This window comes from Neophocaena asiaeorientalis, unplaced genomic scaffold (genome assembly GCF_003031525.2).
Source record: "Neophocaena asiaeorientalis asiaeorientalis breed wild unplaced genomic scaffold, Neophocaena_asiaeorientalis_V1.1 scaffold7, whole genome shotgun sequence".
Lineage (NCBI taxonomy): Eukaryota > Metazoa > Chordata > Mammalia > Artiodactyla > Phocoenidae > Neophocaena > Neophocaena asiaeorientalis.
The window spans coordinates 18,178,428-18,199,837 of NW_020185337.1; the positions used below are offsets into that span (position 1 = coordinate 18,178,428).

Genomic DNA, 21,410 nt, shown 5'->3' on the forward strand with positions numbered 1-21,410 from the left:
ATTATTAAACTTTAGAAACACATGTTATCTGTGAATAGAGCACAATAGTTTCAAAGGTGATAAATATTGCCAAATATAAGTGCTTTTTATCTGTCAATGAAAATTATAGGGAACGATTACTATAATGGATTGCATTGTATTACATTGTATCTGTATTAATTACAAGGGATCTAATAATTTAAACTATAAACAAAATCAACTGTTTCTTGGAAGTTCTATGATATAATGTGGCAGGGATAACCAGTGAGAATAAGTTGCTTATGTATATAGCAATAAAAAGATGTTATAAATATAGGCAACAAAAGACAGGCTGCCATTCTCAAAAATTCAAAACAGAATACTGAGACAACAAAAGAAATATAACTGAAGTTGATTGTGGAAAATTAAGAGTTTAGAAAAGGGAGATGTTATAAGCATACTAATATTATTAGGGTTTATTAAGCAGTATCCAAATAAGAGAATTTTAGTCAGGTAGTCAAGAATACGTTGGTAAAAAAAATTGTTTAATGGTGAAAGTGTAGTCATTGATACAGCTCCAAATTAGTCTAAACAATTTTATACTTGTATTTTGAATTTCATTGACCAATATTATGGTCTTAACTGTTTTCATCCAAAATTCATAAACTGAAGTCTTAACCCCCAGTACCTTAGAAGGTGATTATTTTTGAAGAGAGTATCCTTAAAGAAGAAGTTACAGTTAAATCAACTCACAAGTGTGGGCCCTAATCTAATATGACTGGTGTTCTTATAAGAAGAGGATATTAGGACAGACAACGCAGACAGAGGGACAATCGTGGGAGGACATAGGAAGAAGGCAGCCATCTGCAAGCCAAGGAAAGAGGCTTCAGGAGAAACTAAACTTGCCTACACTTTGATCTTAGACTTCCAGCCTCTAGAACCGCAAGAAAATAAATTTCTGCTGTTTAAGCCATCCAGTTTGTGGTATTTTGTTATGGCAGCCCCAGCAAACTTACACAACCAACACTTAGAAAGCAATGAAGATCAGAACAAAGGAAGTAAATGAGTGCCTGGCATATGTTTTTGTAATTATGCCAAGTAAGGACATCTTCCTCAACGTAAGCTTCTACGTTTTGCATAGCATTTCTCCCTTTCATTTGGAATCACCCCACTCAATCCACCTAGCTATAGAAGAAGATACCAGGTTCTTACACGAGCCAGACTTCCTGTCCTTGGTGGATGGTCCAAGATGAGCGTTTTAACCAAACTCACTGATCATAGCCCTCTCAGAAAAATAAGAAAAATTTCTGTTTGGTGATAGATATTGCAAGATGCACGTCACAAGGGCCTTGGATTTCATTGCATGGTTAAGACCAGAGTAAGTCTACTGGAAAAATGACAAGTGTCATAGTAGTAGACTTTCTGGTTCCTGATTCCAGCAGTTCCTGAGGTCCAGCAGCATACATGATCTTTTCAAGGTTGGATTGTTCAACCCTCTTTTGAATTTTGACAGTTAATACATCCATCCTCAGTTTGAAAATACACTTTAAAAAGATTTTATTTTTGTAACAAGGAAATACTTAAAAACTCTGTCACCATTATCCCAAACATTTAATTGAAGAAAGTAACACCAACAAAGTGAACAAATTAAATTTGGAAAATTCATTACATTGTTTTGATTTTCTCATTTTGCAGGTGACCCTTGACATTTAGTCTAGCAGGAGCCCATCGACCACTGGTCTAGAGGAGGTGTTCTTCAATATACTTATTCTAAATTGCCTTGCTTTGATATCTTGCTTACAAAGCAACTTTCTTGTTAATGGAGTGGAGTCTTTGAAGTTGGTGAAACCTCATACAAAAAAGAGAGTAGATGCGCCAACGTGATGTTACAGAAGAAAAGTCAGTGTGAACTCACAGACCTAAAAGAAATATCTTTTCCAGATCTCTCCTTAAAAAAGACCAATAGTAGCAACAGTGCTTTTGCCCTCAGCCAGCACTTAGGGGAAGTCCAGAAACTCATTACCCAGTATCCACCAACCAAAAAGAACCAGGGCTCCTTAATTATTAGGGAAAAAAAGAAGGAAAGAAAAAATACAGACTATTTCTGGAACATTCTTTTGTTGCCAGAAAACAAGATTTGTCTAAAAAAGAAGTTGGAGGAAGTTTTGAAAGGCTAAGAAAGCAACCTAAATGGCTTCTCCCTGGCTAACTTCTGACATTATGAGCATCAAAAAACAAACAAACAGGGCTTCCCTGGTGGTGCAGTGGTTGAGAGTTCCGCCTGCCGATGCAGGGGACACGGGTTCGTGCCCCGGTCCGGGAAGATCCCACGTGCCGCAGAGCAACTGGGCCCGTGAGCCATGGCCGCTGAGCCTGCGCATCCGGAGCCTGTGCTCCGCAACGGGAGAGGCCACAACAGTGAGAGGCCCGCGTACCACAAATAAAAAACACAAACACACACAAACAAACAAACAATAATCATTATGGCTAAATGAAACAATCTGAGTCTGTCAAAAACTAAGAGTTACTCAAACAGAAAAGTTAATGTGAAGGATATAAAGAGGCATTAATGATATACACACAAAAAACACAAACAGGCTAGAATATCTTCAATGTCTATTGTTTTTAATAAATAGCTAAACATACGGGTATTTTTTCTAATCTTATGTATGTTTATAATATGAAGACATGCACTTTTTTTGATCTGTGCAAGGAAAGACTTGTAAGTAAAGTAGTAGCATCAAAAGTAGTTCTGTACCAGGGATAGAAAGGACTGATCAGCAATAATGGTCACACATAACCACCAAGTGGAAAAGGAGTCCAGCATTTAATTAATACTAATAGACCTGTATCTAAAAGGGCACAACTGTGTGCTTCAGACATTTGATAAATTAATGGAATATCTAGAAGTGATAACTAACAATAGTCTCTCATCCTCTGGTAGATAAAAACCTAGGTAGCTCTGTATAATAAAGATAGAATAATGAAAGTCCATGGGTTTCTAATAACATTAATATACCAGGCATATATATCATAATAACAGGAAAACTGTTTATATAACAATTGCAGTTGAAACTTTAAAAGCAAATAATTTGGGGAGGGAGCACCAATATTGCACAAAATTAAAAGCTGGGCTCGAATTTAAAAAATAAATAAAGGCATAAGGACATAGAATGTAAAGTTTAATTGAAAAAGGAAAGTCCAACCTGATGGTCAGAATCTTGAGTGTGAATCGTCTCTGAATGTATAGCAAATTCCAATGACTACACAAAAATTTATCTAGTCAACAACCCAGAAAGTGCAAATTTAAGAGAAGACTTTCTTTTTCTTTTAAGTCTAGTATAATAAGTAAGTCCTAGGGAAGTGCAAAAATAGACTCAAGTATTTCTGAAATCCCAGTGAAAGATGAAAAGTTTCACATTAGCAAAGAGAACGAAGGCAAATGGTAAAAGGAAATGTAAATTCCTAGCGTGAGCACATTTGTAACCAGTTTTAGGGTAAGCATATTGATTTGCTCTTGAATCATTGTAAAATGCATAATTTTCTTCTTTAAAAGTGGCTAAAACGTTTAAGATAAATTGATATGTTAGGCTTGGTGTTGTAATGAAACACCGAGAAGAATTTTATTATATAATATCTAAACCAATGTTTAAAGGCCATGGAAAATTTAATTTAATACATATTCTAATTCATTTTTATGTAAGATTTATGTGGGTATTATGAGAAGAGTTGATTATTTAATTGTAAGGAAATACTAATTTTTTACTAATTCATAATATTAATAAATTGGATATTAAATGAAGCACAATTATTACTAAGTATTCCCTAAGCAGACATTGAAAAATCTATCAAGAATACTAATTAGTCATAAAATCTCCCAAATGACTTTAAGCCATTAAGAGTAAACTAAGTAGTTATTAATGAATTAATTCAAAAATCAATTTTCTAAACTCTGGGGATTTAACAATGAACCTAACAGGCATGTTTTCTTTCCTCATAGAACTTAAAGATAACTGTATTCTTATAAAGAAATACCAATCTCTTTTATAAATAAAGTAGGTACCATTATTTATAAATCAGTCTCCTGTGTTTCGTTACTGTGAATTAGTTCTCCAGAATTTGGTTGCTACTGGCTGAAAGAATAAAGTTGAACTTCTGAAGCTACAGAGTTGAAAAGACAAGCTCTGATCACTCTATTAATATGTAACCATCCCATAACCCTTAGGCCTTGTCTTTTTATTGCAATAAATATAATAATTATGATCCTGTGAAAAATATACGAAGCTGGGACATGGTACTACATAGGAAGTGTTGCTTATAGAAGAAATAATTCCATCAAAGGAAATTACTGAATTATTAAAACATTCGCTAATTGTGGTATTATAAAGATGTTACTAATTGCATTTCTATGCTGTTATATTTTAGTCAAAGCACTTTCCAAGTAGCCTTAAAATATCTAAAAGGCAAGATATGAGAGGCTCTAGACTTCAACACTTGTTTATGTAATTTTTAATGGCACAGCAGAACTGCTCTGATCATTGTTTAGTCTAAAAGTGAAGAGAGAATTATTCAAGTTAATAAGAGATAGTTAATCTAGTTTAAATCTTCTAGTCATTCTCCATTATGATCAGGTGCTGCTAGGATACGTGTTTCATTCTCTACTAATCTAATCATAGGAGTTTCCACAGATTGACTAAAAAGAAAATGTCATTTTATTATTGAAAACATATGATGTAGCTACTGTAGAAGATCCTCAGTGAAACTTTCCTGTCTAAAATACATTCTGAGACTGGCTTTACAATTAATTACAATGGCTTTTTTTAATTGGGAAAAAAAGATAAAGTCAAGTAACTTGGTACACATCTTTAAATAATTCGTATTATCCCAGAAAGATAATTACATGAATTGTAAAAAAATGAGAGACATAAAGGGACAAGGTACAGAAATCATCCAAAGCAGACATCTGAATAGGCTGGGTACATACATTTTGATAAAAGTTGAGTTGTCCACACCCATATATGCAGTGGGAAAGAGGATAATACACCAATACATGCATATAATTTTAATGATACGATTTCACTGCTATTTTTTGGAAAGAGAAATTAAAATGACAATACTTCGTAATTACTGCTCTGAGGAGTTATTTGGTTTTGATCTCCTGACTGGATAAATAAAGCATATAAAATCACTACAATAGAGTTACCTTCACCCTTCGACATCGTAGACACAAAGTATCTCCGGACACAGCTTGCTCTTTGCTAAGTACTGATTAACCTTATGGATCTGCATACATCAAAATACATTTTTAATACATATTTTCAAAAATTTGTCTTCATTCTTTCAGTCCTTACTCATAAGTCTTCCCATTACAAGTCCAAACACATACACAACGCATATTTTGTTTTGATTATGCATATTTTTTCATATTTAAATGTAAAAAAATAGCAAAATGAGATTCCTAAAGCTATGCCCAGAGCTGCTAACTCTACTCTTTACACTAATAAAAGGTAAATGATTTTATGTTATTCAAATGGTACAATACTAAACTACTAAAACTTAAAAATCATGTTATAATATTTCAATTTTTTAGGAAAAGTTAACATTTATATGGATTCATATGTCCATAGATTTTATGTGGATTATAAATCTATATCTGAATTCATACAAAATTTTAAAGTAAACTCTGAACATTTTCATTTTAATCTATGCAAGGGAATAAATTAAAAGTAATTTTTATTATTAAGTTATAAAAATAGAAAACTAGAGAGTATAAATATATAATTAGCAAACTCCATGATTCAAAATTAAAATATATAATGATTATTAGTGTAAAAATGCATTTTTTTCTTCTCATCATTTAAGATATGGAGAAAAAATAATGTCTCTTGGGATTCTACTTTCACGACAAAAGACAACCAACATTACAGATGCCGTCTCTTTGATTCTGCACTTGACTACATCAGTTTGTGTCACTGTCAATAAAGCAACACAAATAAATAATTATTATATAGCACTCAAGTCCAATGAAAGCAAGATCCATCCAATAAAATACCACAATTACATTGTGTGTAATTGGCTTGAGCTGAACGTGGTAATGTGGAAAAGAGTGCTATCACAATTAAAATATTTGGAATTCTAGTATTTTTAATGAGTGAGATCATTATTTCTACCCTTCATTCTTCTTTGTGTACCAGGGGAACTGAGCATTCCACAGTTAAGAGGCATACTTCATTATATTCTTATTGGTGTACCTGTCAACTTTTTGCCAAGAACCATTCCAATTCTTCAACTTTCACTTATAATTCTTTCTACATACTACTCTGAGATTACTCTCATTGAAGTAGTCAATAATTTGTATATATTCCCTCATTGCCTAACACATGAAAAGATGACAATGGTGTATGTCTATAGAACAAACACTAACTCTATTGTCATTCAAAACCCAACAATCTGATGTGTATCTATCTACCAAATTGCTTCCTGAAAACTTATTATTAAAAACAAACATATTTATTGATTGTTTCCTGGAAATGCCATTTGCATTTCTTTCATTGCACTGAGTCTATCCACTTGCCCCAAATACCTAAAGAGCAAACACAAAGTAACATACTTATACTTTATTATATCACAGGCTTTTTTTTTTTTTACAACATTACTTATAACAGGTGCTAAAAAAATGCTTTTTGATAATGAAAGGAAAGTTTAAAAGCCTTTCCCTTAAAAACTACCTTTATGTGCAATATATGCTGGTTTTCACAGAACATAAGACCCCCATAAGACTCGGTGCTACGTATGAGCAGAGTTCTTGTGTTTTCAGAATCTCTAGTGCCGTGCTGTATCGTTATAGTATATGGAAAATAATATCTCATTTACCTAATAATATCTTACTTACGATATTATAATAATATCTCAATTATCTGGGAATGAGATGTCTTACTGCCAAACTCTTTTGATGACAAAAAATAGTGTCCTTTTTAGAACATCAATTTTTTAAAACTATCAGATGTTTTGGGGAAAATTTGTTATCCAGAAAAAGTATTCATGTGTAGTACAGAGGGAATGTTTAAGAACTTAATTGCTACCTCTACACCAGTTTAGTTGTCTAAGATTGCCGAGGTGTGCTTTTTTTGTTGTTGTTAAAGCTGTCATTTTAGCCTCAGTGGAAGGGCTTACTTTTCACCATTAATAGTGTATATGGCTCTGAGAATTTTATGAATCTTCCATCACTATTCTAGCCAATATACAATGAATTGGAATTTGCCGAAGAAAACCTAATATGTAAGCTTGTTAAACCAGTGACCAGAAAGTGTACCATAAATACCATTCAGATCAGGATAGCTACTCTAGTGAAAAATGCGTATTTTTAGGCACAGATAGATCTCATATAATTAAGCCTTAAGCTTTATTCTAGGTTTATATTTGTATATCAGATATTATGAAATTGATGAATGTTTTACTGATTTATAATTTTTAAATTGTCATAATTTTATTTCTAAAATAGGTATCAAATATATCCAGTGATACTTATCATGCCAACCTTGTGTTAAATAATATAGCATAGTGGGAAATTCAAAAGATTGGGACTGATAAATCTGATTTCTAACCCTAACCCAGCCACCAAACCAAGTCTGTGAACTGAAGCAAATCATAACCTCCCTGATACCCTTCCATGAAATAAAATATTAGAACAGCTATTCTCTGTAATTCCATTCATATCTAAAATCTTCAAATCTATAAGACAATTATGAGCTTCTTTCCTCTAATGGTATAAACCCAGAGTTAGCCAAACTGCAAAGTCTAAGGGAACAGTCCTCCAAATTTCCCTGACTTCTGACACCAACAGTGAGTTTGGAGTGTTCACAAAGACACCCTCAAGTACAATCATTCACTGGAAGGACTCACAGAACTCACTGAAAGCTCTACTCATCACTGTAATTTACTACAGGTAAAGGGTACAGGTCAAAAATCAGCCAAAGGAAGGAAGAGTCTGGGAGGGTTCCAAATGCAAAGCTTCCCTTGTACACATGATGTATTACTCTCCCAGCATTGACATGTGACAACAGAAGCAGAGTACTGCCAACAAGGGAAGCTCATTGAAGCTTTAGTGTCCAGGGATTTTTACTCGACTTCATTACATAGGTATGATCGATTGACTGATTGATTGCCTACATGGTTGCTCTCAGCCTCGTCTGACAATAAATGACCTGAAGCTTTTACCGTAAATCATACGCTTCTTTTTCTGATGTGGGCTGCCCCACCCTGATATTTTCTGATGTGTCCAGCTCCACTCTAAGATCCAGTGTGGTCACCCCTGGACTCTAAATAAAGATACTGCTATCAGGTATGACGTAAATTACCTCTCAGAACCTGAGGGCAAAGTTCAGACCTCGTTTTGGGCAAAGAGCAGTTCACTACCCATATACTGTTTATATAGACGACGCATGGCTCATGATCTAATTTGGTTTCAAATTATTATGTTAGATTCCAGAGCCATATCTACAGGCGGAAAGTATCGTGAGTTGTTGTTTTTTTTAATCAATGTTTATTTTTTAATAATACATAAACAAGGAATTGACTAAGATCATACATACTGAAATGGTGTATATATTGCCTATGTTAAAGATTTATTGGGTATTTTCTATATCTTTTCCCTCAATTTTCCATATTGGGCTCATAATTCTGATAACAAAAAGTAATTTATTCCCTTATTCAACAATATTTATTGACGGCTTACCAACTGCAGGGTACTAAATTAAGAATAATGACCGAAAGAGAGAAGTTTCCGATATAGACAATAAATATACAAATGAGGGCTTCCCTGGTGGCGCAGTGGTTGAGAGTCCGCCTGCCAATGCAGGGGACACGGGTTCGTGCCCCGGTCCTGGAAGATCCCACTTGCCGCGGAGCGGCTGGGCCCGTGAGCCACGGCCGCTGAGCCAGCGCGTCCGGAGCCTGTGCTCCGCAACGGGAGAGGCCACAGCGGTGAGAGGCCCGCGTATCACAAAAAAAAAACAAAAAAAAACACCAAGGTAATTTCAGCTAATTATATACGATATTTTAAAAAATATCAACATAATATTTACTGGTTGTAGGACGCAGCTACTCTACATGAGAAGGGCAGGGAAGGCCTTTCTAAAGGTGTCATAAGGGCTGAGGAATGAATTATAAGCAGCTATATGAAAACTGGAAGGAAAAAATATTCTCAACAAAGGACAAAATATAGGCAAATCATCTACAATGGATGTGAGACTGATATGTGAGTGGGGCAGAGAGAAGGCTGGAATGGTTGGAACATAGAGGTGAGGTGCATGGTACAAGAGGTTAGAGGTATGGGGTCTAGATCATTTGATCATAACTTCGAGGCAGGTAAGGAATTTAGAAATCACTGGAAAGTGACATGCTTAAATACACATTTTAGGAAAATCATCCTAACCACTCTGCTGAGAATTCACTGTAAAAAAAAAAAAAAAAATTTCTAATGGAGCCTAACAGCCAGAAAGGCAAGCATTGTTTTACAGATGAAAAACCCGAGGGTGAGAAAAATTAAATAACTTGACCATGACACAGAAAGTGGCAGAACTAAGATCTAAGATTTAAACATATATTTACCTGAAGAATAAAAGTTTCTCCATAAAGCTTCCCTTCACGTGACGTGCCAGATTCTAGAGATATTGAAGGAAATCCTTAAATATCAAGACTTTTTTTTTTTTTTTGCAGTACTTGGACCTCTTACTGTTGTGGCCTCTCCCGTTGCAGAGCACAGGCTCCGGACGCGCAGGCTCAGCGGCCATGGCTCACGGGCCCAGCCGCTCCGCGGCATGTGGGATCTTCTCGGACCGGGGCACGAACCCGTGTCCCCTGCATCAGCAGGCGGACTCGCAACCACTGCGCCACCAGGGAAGCCTCCAAGACCTATTTTTTTTTAAGGTTACTAGCATTTTACTAGATGTTTGATCATAAATGAGCATGTATAGTTTTGAAAACGAGCTCTAGACGAGTTTCCTTAAAACTTCTCAAACAGGTGTGCTCCCATTTTTGCTATTTTCTATGGAATCTCAAACAAGTAAACTAAATTCTTTAGGCCATGATTCACTTTTCTGTAAAATGAAAGCAAATAATTCCTGATAATCTACTTTCCCTATCTGGAATTCTTTTCACATACAAATGATCCTTCACTATGTATGCTCTTTGATAATGTTAAAAAAAAGTCTTAACTTTTCAAATTTTCCTTGATATTTTCTTTCTTTTACGCAGTTGCAAGTTGAACCAAATTTATTTTATTTATACTTCCATCAAGGTCCAACTAACATTCCATTCCCTTTAGGAAGACTTCCTCATCTTCATGTGGTTAACATTAATTTCTTCCCACGTGGTTTGTAATAGTTCTCTTATTTACATCATTTTGAAAGTAAATATGGTGCAATTATTCTCCCTTTGCAGTTCCTACAGTACTCGGCACAGTCCTGAGCATATCAATAATTTAACTCAATCAATAATTACTTATTGAGAATTTTCAGTATGTTAGGTACAATGCAAGTAACAAACTGTCTTGAATTTTGAACTTGTTGAATACAACAGTATAGTACACAAAATAGTGCATGTTCTGACTTATTGAGGAGAAAGCCATAGTTATTTAAATACTTTTTATATTTCATTTGTTAAGAGTATCACATTGGAACTATTTTGGGAAGCAATATAATTCCGCTTACTGAATTCTTTTCATATTAATGGACTTTGCATTAAGGGACAGAGAAATACAACAGCACAGGCAGACGTGGAACACCACAAGCAATTGTAGAATACCTTTTTCTCCTTATAAAATTAGAACCTCCTAACTATTTGAAAGATTAAGTTTATGTTTTTATGTAATACAGTAAAAAAAATTATATTTTAACAACTAAAATATAAGCAGTGTTACGTGATCTGAGAGAAAGAAGGACAAATATTTCAGCAATATTAATATAAGAACATAACCAGTTAGAAGTGTTTTGTCACCAAGAGAAATTTCTTTAGTGCTTAAATACCTACAGTGATCTATAAAGCTATATAGTCCCATTTCCTAGTCTCTGAAAAATTAGTTTAAAAAACACAATATTGACAAATACTCTATAATAAAAACATATAGTCACAAAATAAATATATTCATAAATATCAAATACATGTCAATATTTATTTCACGTAAAATATAGAGAACAAGAAAATATCACTAGGGTATAAATCAGAAAAATATTTGTAGTTGGATGAGAGTCAAGCCAGAAAAGAATCAGCTCATTTCTTCAGTTTGGCATGTTTGCTAACTTATCTTTTGGATATAAAGGTTTTCAAATGAATTTCTCTCTCTGGTTAGATCAATACAAAATTTAGAAAAATCTTTTTATTTTACCTAAATCACTTGCAAAATTAAAGACAAAATTGGAATATTTTATCCTTCTCAGCCATTCACATATCAGTTTGTACTGCATATAGCTGGACTATAAAGAAATTCCAAGTAAATAAAGTGCTTTACAATCAACAGAAATCTAATGCAGTATTCAAAATCCATGGATATAAACCAATCAATTCAACTTAATTAATGTATAAGTTAATGTAATTTATATTATAATGGCTAGAGGTATATAAATAATGATAAGAATGAAAGAAAAATAAGTTTAGAGAAACGTCAATTAAACAAATTAATTTTTAATGAAATTATAATTGCTTTACAATATTACTATAAACCTTTGTTTCCTTGGCAACTCATTTTCCTTTCACTATTATGATTACAAATTCAGATTTATTTTTACAACTATTACTCTAAAACGCATTCACTAAGTAAATTTCCCCCCTCTTTTTTTTTCTTCATAACAACAACATCATTACATTTGTAAAATAAAATGACCATTATTACTTCCATGTATACTGTGATGTACTCTGGGGTAAAAATATTAAAAAACAAAAAAACTCTTGGTGCAGTTACATCTTAATTTGTTTGCATTTTATAAAAACACACACCGATATACAATGTAAAGTAAACATGAAATCAGCCTTTGAATTTTTATGAAGCTGTTGTTTTCATCATTTTCCTATAAAATGGTACCATTGTTTCTAAAAGACTCAGACTTTTCTCAAATTTGTTTCACAAATTTGAGAAAAGTCTTAGAGAATAATGAAATTAAAAATCTTTTATATCTTAGAATGAATAACCCCAAGTTATTCAAGATGTTAAAATGAAGTCCTACCTGGTCATTCCCTTCTGCCCTAATTATCATTTTCTCACTTAAGCTGCATCATTTGTTTGCCCTAAGAAATATCATTTCTTTTTTGTTAACTGCTTTCTGAAACGTTCAGAATACTTACCAGAACTACCAGTACTTTTATTATAGTTCTGAGAATATCTCTCAGTCTTATACCATGCCAAATATATCCCAATTTCTGTAGAAACTTAAATTGTCACTTCTTTATTTCAAAGGTTTTAATCACACCATCTTAACTCTATCACACCAGTCCTCCTCACTGTGTCAAGCAAATGGCTCCTCAGCGATCCACTACTTTTTTTCCCTTTCCCTATATTCAAATTGTTCTATCTTCTACATTACCATTAATCATGTGCGAAAGCATTTCAATCGCTGATACCCAAGAGCCATGACAAGTTCCTCAGAGTGTGCCTCACAAGGTTATCTGACTTGGAGAAAAGATTCTTTCTGTTTCATAACCCCAGATCTTCAACTTTTTCTCATAGAAATTTTCTCATTAACCTTCATATCACAGACTCCCCTAAAGTTATGTTAGAGCCATGCGACCAGATTTTGACCTTATAACCATCCTATATAAACCCCCAACACTATCTCCTTCTTTCCAGATAACCCAGAAATCCATACATTAAGATGACAGGAGTACAGAATAGAGAAAGTCTCTTAGTCATAACATGAAGGAGAGCTGCCCTGGAGAGTTGCCAGATCCACACTGAATTTTGTGTAAGAAATAATTTGTGTTGTATTTGAGCCATTAAGATTCTTCATGGTTTATTTCTTAGCACCTCATAGCCCAGTCTATCCTAGCTAATAAGTTCTTTCTTTTTTTTTCTTTTTACTCTTATTTTATATGCTCCCTATTCTTATAATTTTGTCTTTAATTTCTGTAATTTCCTAATAATTGTTCCTCTATAACAGACTTTAAACAGTCTTGTGTTCCTGTATTTTAGCAGGTCTCTATTAATTTCTTTTTATCATTGGCAGTATTGTGCCTCATATTAGCAAAATACTTTGTGCACCCCTTCCTTAAGGGTATTATATACTGTGTTTTAAATCTTAGGAAATCAACTTTTACTTTGCATATTTTAAATGATGTCAATAAACACTGAGACATGCGGCAAGAACCAAGTTACTATATATTGAAATTATAGGATTTATTACTTCCCTTATAGAGACTTATATTCCTTGTAGGAATATCAATTCATTAGCTCAAGAATCAATGTCTCTATTGCAATACAATCAAATGTGTTCTGTAAATTATGATGCACTATTTTGGTAATCACAGTAAATTAGACAACTATGTCTGAAATCAGATCCAAATTTTCTACACTAAGATATTTCTTAATTTACTCTGCAATTCTAAGCTGCAAAATCAAGATGTATTATCTTAGGCATATTTGGGATATCACAGAGTTGAGAATTAAATGAACGTATGTCCTCAGTGCTGTTTTAGTCAGATCCATTCTTTTTTGAAGCATGCGGGCCTCTCACTGTTGTGGACTCTCCCGTTGCGGAGCACAGGCTCTGGACGCGCAGGCTCAGCGGCCATGGCTCACGGGCCCAGCCGCTCCGCGGCATGTGGGATCTTCCCGGACCGGGGCACTAACCCGCGTCCCCTGCATTGGCAGGCGGACTCTCAACCACTGCGCCACCAGGGAAGCCCCAGATCCATTCTTAAACTGTAATTTTCAAAAGCCACTAAGAATACAAAGATTAATTCCATATTGCAATTAGACCTTTTAATCCACTCTATCACCTGCCAACTGTATGTAGAGCACAGTGAGAGAGAACAGTTTTCTTGGTAAAATTCTAATTCTGACTGCGCAACCTAGCTTTGGATCACTTCATCCTAAGGACTTATGTCCTTTTCTCTGTCAAATGGAAACAATCAGTCTTGCTCACACTTGTTGCTAGGATAAAATTCTGAAAAAAAATTGTACAATATTTTGCAAATATTACTTATTTTTAATTCTAGTTACCAAGTCAGGTGTGCATTTTAGTCCTGTTAGAGCCAGCAGACCTAGATTTTCTAGAAATCTGAAATTATGAAATTCTAAGCAATGCTATAAATACCTGAACAGAAAAATAATTGTTCAATTAATACTTGCCAAATGACTGAATGAATAAATGAACACGTAATATAATTTGATACGAAAGAAATGAGTTAAATGGGAAGGAGAAATTAGAGATGAAAGAAAAAAAGTGACAGAAAAATGATACTATTTCTATTATTTACCTTATTTTCATGAAAAAAATTAGAATTTAAAAAAACTTCAATTACAAATAGTTTCTATGGAAATTTTCCATCCACAGTTAATTTCCATAATTATTGTCTATTTCCAGTTATAATTTGTTAATTCCTGTAAAAACGCTCATCTCAGTTACTATCAATTAGGAAATGTTACACTGAGTTACATTGGGTTTCCTATACCTTAGAACACAACATTCACCGTAAATTTGTGTTTAATAATGAAACTAATATAAGTTTCATTCTTAAAACTTCAGCAATTTTTACTTCTTACATATTTTCTGGTTATTTAGTTTAATTCCATCTCTCAGATGTTATTTTTTCAATAAATTAACAGCTTTTGATGTGCTCCTGATAATTTCCTTGGAGACCACAGCTCTTTTGTATTCATATGTTGCTGATATAATCCATTTTCCATTAAAATGATTTAGGATTCTGCTACCCAGATTACAAACAATTTATCTAGCATTCTTACCTAATTATACCAGTGCTGTACAGTGTTGACTAATAGTTTGGCACAAGTTCAGATTTTGGATAGCAAAGCATTTCATGTAGCTAAATTTCAGTGAAAATGAGATTTTACTACCTAGTCATAAATGTTGATGGGATATACTCCCCTCTCTGAAAATTAGCTCCCACAACACATTACTATTTTATAACTGCAAACATAATATGTCTATGAAGACATGTGTGTGAAGCATCTAAGATTTTATCCTATCTGCCACCACAGTTTCATTTGCTAGAAGACGTAACATAGGGTTAGACACAAAGCTCCCACCAATAGCAACAGCTACAGTGTCAGCATGTTTTGTGGGTGTGATGATTTCATAAGTGTCAATACCCACAAGGTAATACAAAGAGAGCAAGGTGATATGTGTACATGCATTGGGTTGTATTACAGGAGACAAGCCCCATTTGGGAGGTGCAAGAAAAATGCAAATGTTTGATAATGGGCAATAAGCCTATTTGCTTTGAAATAAAACACTTACCTTCCAAGTCTATCCACTATTAAACATTCTTAAAAAGATACTGTGGTACAAAGACAGTGAGAGCCTCTGCTTGCAAGAGGTACGGAAGGATAAGAGACTCATGGAGAGTACTGTGTCTTAAGAATCTCCAGCTACTCTCTTCACAGCCTTAACTTCTGGAGAATTTTCCCATCACTACAACATCCTGTTGGCTGCTCTGATTAATATGACTGACAGAGGCTGGGATCAAAACCATCCAATTTATCCCACAGAGCATTTAATTAAGGCTACTAATAACAAGACCCTGAGCAGTATGAGGCTGACTTGCAGAAGTGAACTCAATCATATCCCCCAGGGTCTTAGACCCAGACAGCTGAAAAAATCCTACAACTGATCAGGGACGGCCTTAAAAGCCAGGTGACTTTCTGTATTGACATTTCCACTTGACCCAAGACATCAACCCAGTTACAGCAGGAAGTACTAAAGATTGCTCAGACTCAGCTCTGGCAGGCAAGGAGAAAGTCTAGGGCAAATCTGTCACCCATAACTACCCCAGTCAGTGAGTTGAGGCTGAACTGAAAGCCTTCAAGAGCAAAAGTCACATCACTGATCACAGCAGCTGAAGGCACAGAAAAGTTTTTATCCCTTTTTTGAATTTATCCTCATTGTAGGGGTAACTGCAGATGAAGTAAACATTAATAACGAGTCACCTATTCCTCCATAAAACCCCCGCCCCAGTAACACCAAGCAACCTAATTTTGAAGAAATCTCTGCAGTCATCTGAGGGCTACATGATCTACTGGTGGTGTCTCCTTAAGTACTTGACAGTCAATTATGACCACCCCTATAATGCATGTGTTTTCAGAAGGGAGGCAAGTTAATTCCTGGCATCTATACAAAAAGTATAGTACCAGGGCCACATATGGTGCCCCTGGAATGAAAGTATTTTTAACAATCATAAATCCTCCCCAAATGAGGGGCACAGGTTGACAGTGCCTCCAATGTGGCCTCCCAGGTCACTGGGTACCCAATAAAGTTCAAATAATTGAATATAGTCCTTGTTTGGAGGGACTTCCAAAGAATCACACAGGCTTCATGGATCAGACATTGAATTTTAACGAGAGCTGAGTACCAATCTAATAGCTGTGTTTTAAAAGGAGTGCCTGATAACCCTATTAGGAGGCAACATGTCTAAAACCCCAAGGAGCACATGTCACGTGGAGGCTACCTCCCTTTGCCAGATCCTCTAACTGGCAAAACCATCAGTTACAGAAATTTTAGCTCAGAGTAATTAGGTTGTAGGACCCCAAAGGGATAAGCACTTCTCTATATGAGCTATTCCTACTGGGAGATTTTCCCTGCCACTTACGGGACAGGAAAGTACATGCGTAGAAGAAATCGATTTTCTCCTATATATTCAGATGTGACAATAATAAAAACAGACCACTGAATTTTCCCAAAGGGCCTTACCCAAAAGATCACATTAGCTCTCTTGCTCCTCTGAGAGGCTTGCCCAAATCCCATCAGTTGAACTTTGGTGCCCCTTCTCCATATGGCCCTGAGAAGGAAAGTGATATGTACATCTATACCCAATAGAACCATAAAAGTTGCAGTCCCTTCCCTCCTTAAAGCTCCTCAGCATACTCAGATGGATCAGTATGGTCTTTTTACCCCTAGGGAACAAGGAGACTCTGGTCTCATCCGATATCATCCTTCTCTTTAAAACCACTTAGGTTGGGGCTAGGCTCCATACCACTAAGCAAGCCCTCTGGCTTACTTTCAGTTTTTAGTGATGTAGCAGTGGCTTGTGAATCAACTAAATTTCCAAAACCCAATGTCAAGTGGCAGAATCACCATGACTGAAACGACCTAGTTCAGACTTAAGGACCCTTTGACAGTCACGGTCACATCACTTTCCCGCAAGGGCCACAGATCTGCCTCTTTTGGCTGACTTGGGCTTGACTCTCATTAGCAGCAACATTTTTTGAGTCCACATTAATCCATTAGTGTTTGCGCCCCATTATCAAAACAGCTCTTAAGTTCTCACCTGGTCTCATCAGAAAGGCTAGGGGAATTATCTTGGGTAGCAGGACTAAATGCAAGAATTTATCTAGAACTTTTGGGGTCAGTGTCTCATTCTGCAGTGGGTCAGCTTCATTAGTATTGTAAATCTAATCCACGGCAGTATGGACCTGAATTGTGGTCAATGCTTCATCTACGGTTTACTATGGGAGTCTATCTCAAAAATCTCTCTGAGAGAGTCAAAGCACCCTTAAAGTCTCTAGAACCCACTATAAAAACACTCAGAGACCTTTTACTGAATATATCTAAGGGTAGTAGACTGCAAGAGGGCATAAACAAAAAAGGACCACCCAGTTCTACAAGGAGTAAGTTGTAACCCACTGCAGCAGCTGACCACCAGTGGCACTTTGAGAGGAAATTAAGACGATTACAGGATAAGCCACTCTGTGCTTTGGACAAGCAGGCCCCTTAGATAGTTAGATGTATATCTCAGGAAGAATTTTTATGAACCCAGATTCTTGCATCTTCCCATACATAGAAAAGCACTAAAATCATTTACTTGAGATATCTGTTCTTTGTGACTAGCAGTAATCTTTTATCTAGATGTATGCTTGACTGTGTGTATTCCCTAGCCAAAAATCATATATAAACTGGCTTCTCCACTTCTTCTTCGGAGCAGTTTGCTCAAAGCTCCTGAGAGGCTGTCTCCCAGGGCTATAGTCCTCAGTAAGTCCCTGAATAAAACTTAAACTCACAACTCTTCTGTTGTGTGGTTTTCTTTAAGTCAGCAAGGGAATGAGCCATCAAACAATCAAGTGTTGCCATTCTTCCTTAATAAACATTACATGTCCAGGCCATTATCTCCCAAGTAAACCAGGCAAAGTTGTAATCATTTACCTGGTTTCTGCCTACAGCAGTCATTAATTCCCCTACCCTCACCTTCAATGTATGTGCAAGACTCTGTAACTGTTTTCTCCGAGGGGATGGAATTCTGTCCATCCACAAGAAGTCTCAGTTCTAGTTGCTTTAATGGGTCAAACTTCAGACTGACAACTAGCTTGGCTCGAAAACCCACTTCCCCTCCCCGTAGAGAGGAGAGTGCGTGACAGCCCCAGCACTGCTCAGGAAGGTCTCATTATGCCGACTTCCCAGTACTCCACCTGCAACCACCTTTCTGATTCCTCCTTATAAAAAGGCAATGAGGTAGAGGACCACTTAGTGCCTGGTTTGCCATATAATCTGGCCATCGTGTTTGCTACCAATTCCTGTAGGCTTCCCTCAAATTCTCTTAATCAACCCTCATTCATCCACTTCCTAAAATAAAACCTTCGTCAGCTTCTCATCCTTATAGCCCAAATTTTCAAAAATTATGAAGGGTCTAAGATTTTACATTATTTACAAGCTAACAAGTCAGCCTGCCATGGTTTCATGGATGTTCACAGAAGCCATAGGACTCTTTGTCAAGGACAAAGGACTTCATTACTCACAGCTATAACCATGTCCAGGATATCAGCATTTCCTTATGCCAGTTCTGAGCCTGAATTTCCACAGGGAAATTTAAAAGGGGCCAGGTGACATCTGCACATGTGGTGGGTTGCATTACAGAAGCAGAACCCTGAACTTAAAAACTTGAATATTTTGCAGTGGGTAGCAAACATGTCTGCCCTTAACTCCAAAGGGAGACACTATATCATTTAAGGTTGTTTCCTGACAAATATCCTTGAAAAGACAGTCTGTAACAAAGAAAGTGACTTTGCTCACAAGACACGGAAAAACATTAGCGACCCATGGAGAATTATCTCCCATCTAAGTGCAGGAATGAATGTTCTCAATAAAATATGCTTCATTTGTGCCATTATTTCACACTTTTAAACATAACAGATCTGATAAGATTTCTTAAAGCCATTAAGCACAAAATAAATGACCTAATTAAAAAGAAAAATAATGGGGTCGTATTTCTGATAGAACAGAGTGCTGAGCAACATACTGGTTAATTATGCTTTTAAGGAATACACCTGTTTTCTAATGACTTACTATTTCAGTGAATATGCACTTTACTCTAACCACACTGTACCACAGTTCTGCAAACGTACAATACTTTCCAGTACTATATTTTGTACATATTATTCCTGCTGCTTTCAGTATTTCTGTCAACCATGATAATTTTTTGTCCATCAAGCATCATTTCTAGAAAATCCTTCCGAATGATGCAGATTTGTACGTCTTTATGGCTAAACATAACTCTATCATATCACTTAGAGCAATATATGATAATCTTCACCTTATATGTCTGTTCTCCCTTTATTACACACCACCCATAAACACACACACACACTACACCAGCGAGTCCTGTTTGATCCAGCACACTACATAAAAATCAGTAGGTTCTCAACAGATTAGATGGATGGATGCATGAATAGTAGTGTGGCTTAATGAAGTTCGGACCCTTACCATCTCATGCCGTGGATAATGAATAGTTTGTATCTCCTTTATCCTTTCATTTCCTTTTGTGTTGGATTGTTTATAAAAATGTCTTTATATGTTTTTAAAGTTTTTAATTGGTATAAAAATATATAACATAAAATTTACCATATTAAGCATTTTAATTAGGTAACATTGGTTTATAACATTATATAGTTTCATGTGTACATTATATTTCAACTTCTGTATATACTACAGGGTGCTCACCACCAAAAGTTTAGTTTCCATCTGTCACCATGCAGTTGACCCCTTTTCCCACTTCGCCCTCCCCAATTCCCCTTCCCCTCTGGTAACTACTACTCTGATCTCTGTATCTATGTTTTTGTTTATTTTTTATATTCCACATATGAGTGAGATCATCCAGTATTTGTCTTTCTCCACCTGACATTTCACTGAGCATAATACCTTCAAGGTCCATTCACGTTGTTGCAAATGGCAAGATTTCATCTTATTATGGCTGAAGTATATGGTGTATATACCGCATCTTTATCCATTCATTCATCAATGGACACTCAGACTATTTCCATACCTTGGCTACTGTAAATGTTGCTGCAATGAATACAGGGGTGCATATCTTTTTGAATTAGTGTTTTCATACTCTTTGGATAAATACCTAGAAGTGAAATAGTTGGGTCATTTGGTAGTTCTTAATTATTTGAGGAATCTCCATACCGTCTTCCACAGTGGCTGCCATTTACATTCCCACTAACAGTGCACAAGGGCTCCCTTTTCTCCACACCCCCGCCAGCACTGCTATTTCTTGCTTTTTTGACAACAGCCACTCTAATGTGCGTGAGGTGACAACTCATTCTGAGTGTACAGTTTAGTGGTATTAAGTACATTCGCACTGTTGTATCTCCAGAACTCTTCATCTTGCAAAAACTGCAACTCTGTACCCATTAAACACCTCCCGATCTCTCCCTCTCCCTAGCCAATGCTCTTACCAATGTTCACAATAGCCAAAAGGTGGAAACAACTCAATGTCCATCAACAGATGAATGGATAAACGAAATGTGGTCTATACACACAACAGAATATTATTCTGCCTTAAAAAGGAAGAAAATTCTGACACACACACACATTGATGAACCTTGAAGATATTATGCTAAGTGAAATAGCCAGTCACAAAAAAGACAAATACTATATGATTGTATGTCTGCACTCATATGAGGTATTTAGAGTAGGCAAATTCAGAGAGACAGGAAATGTTCTCTATTTCTTTAGTCAGCTCCACATACTGTCACCAGATAATGTATTTTAAACATCAGATTCATCATATCATTTCTCAGTTCAACAACTGTAATACTTTTTAATAAAATGAAGAATTGATTATGACTATCGATACAATGTTCAGAAACCTATACAATATAAACTCAAAATAGCTTTTAAAAATGACCTACACATCTCACCACACAACGCTCCAATAGCACCGAGATACTTCCCCCTCTGTATCCCACTCATGTCACCCTTTTCACAATATTGCGTTCTTCTCATTACCGTTTC

The 21,410-nt window shown here is 35.7% G+C and overlaps 1 protein-coding gene across 1 annotated transcript in view; it reads right to left on the minus strand.

Moving 5' to 3' along the window:
- Window positions 1-21,410, minus strand: part of CCSER1 (coiled-coil serine rich protein 1) — a 699,033-nt gene that overhangs the window by 442,468 nt on the left and 235,155 nt on the right. The gene's annotated exons all lie outside the window — the stretch shown is intronic.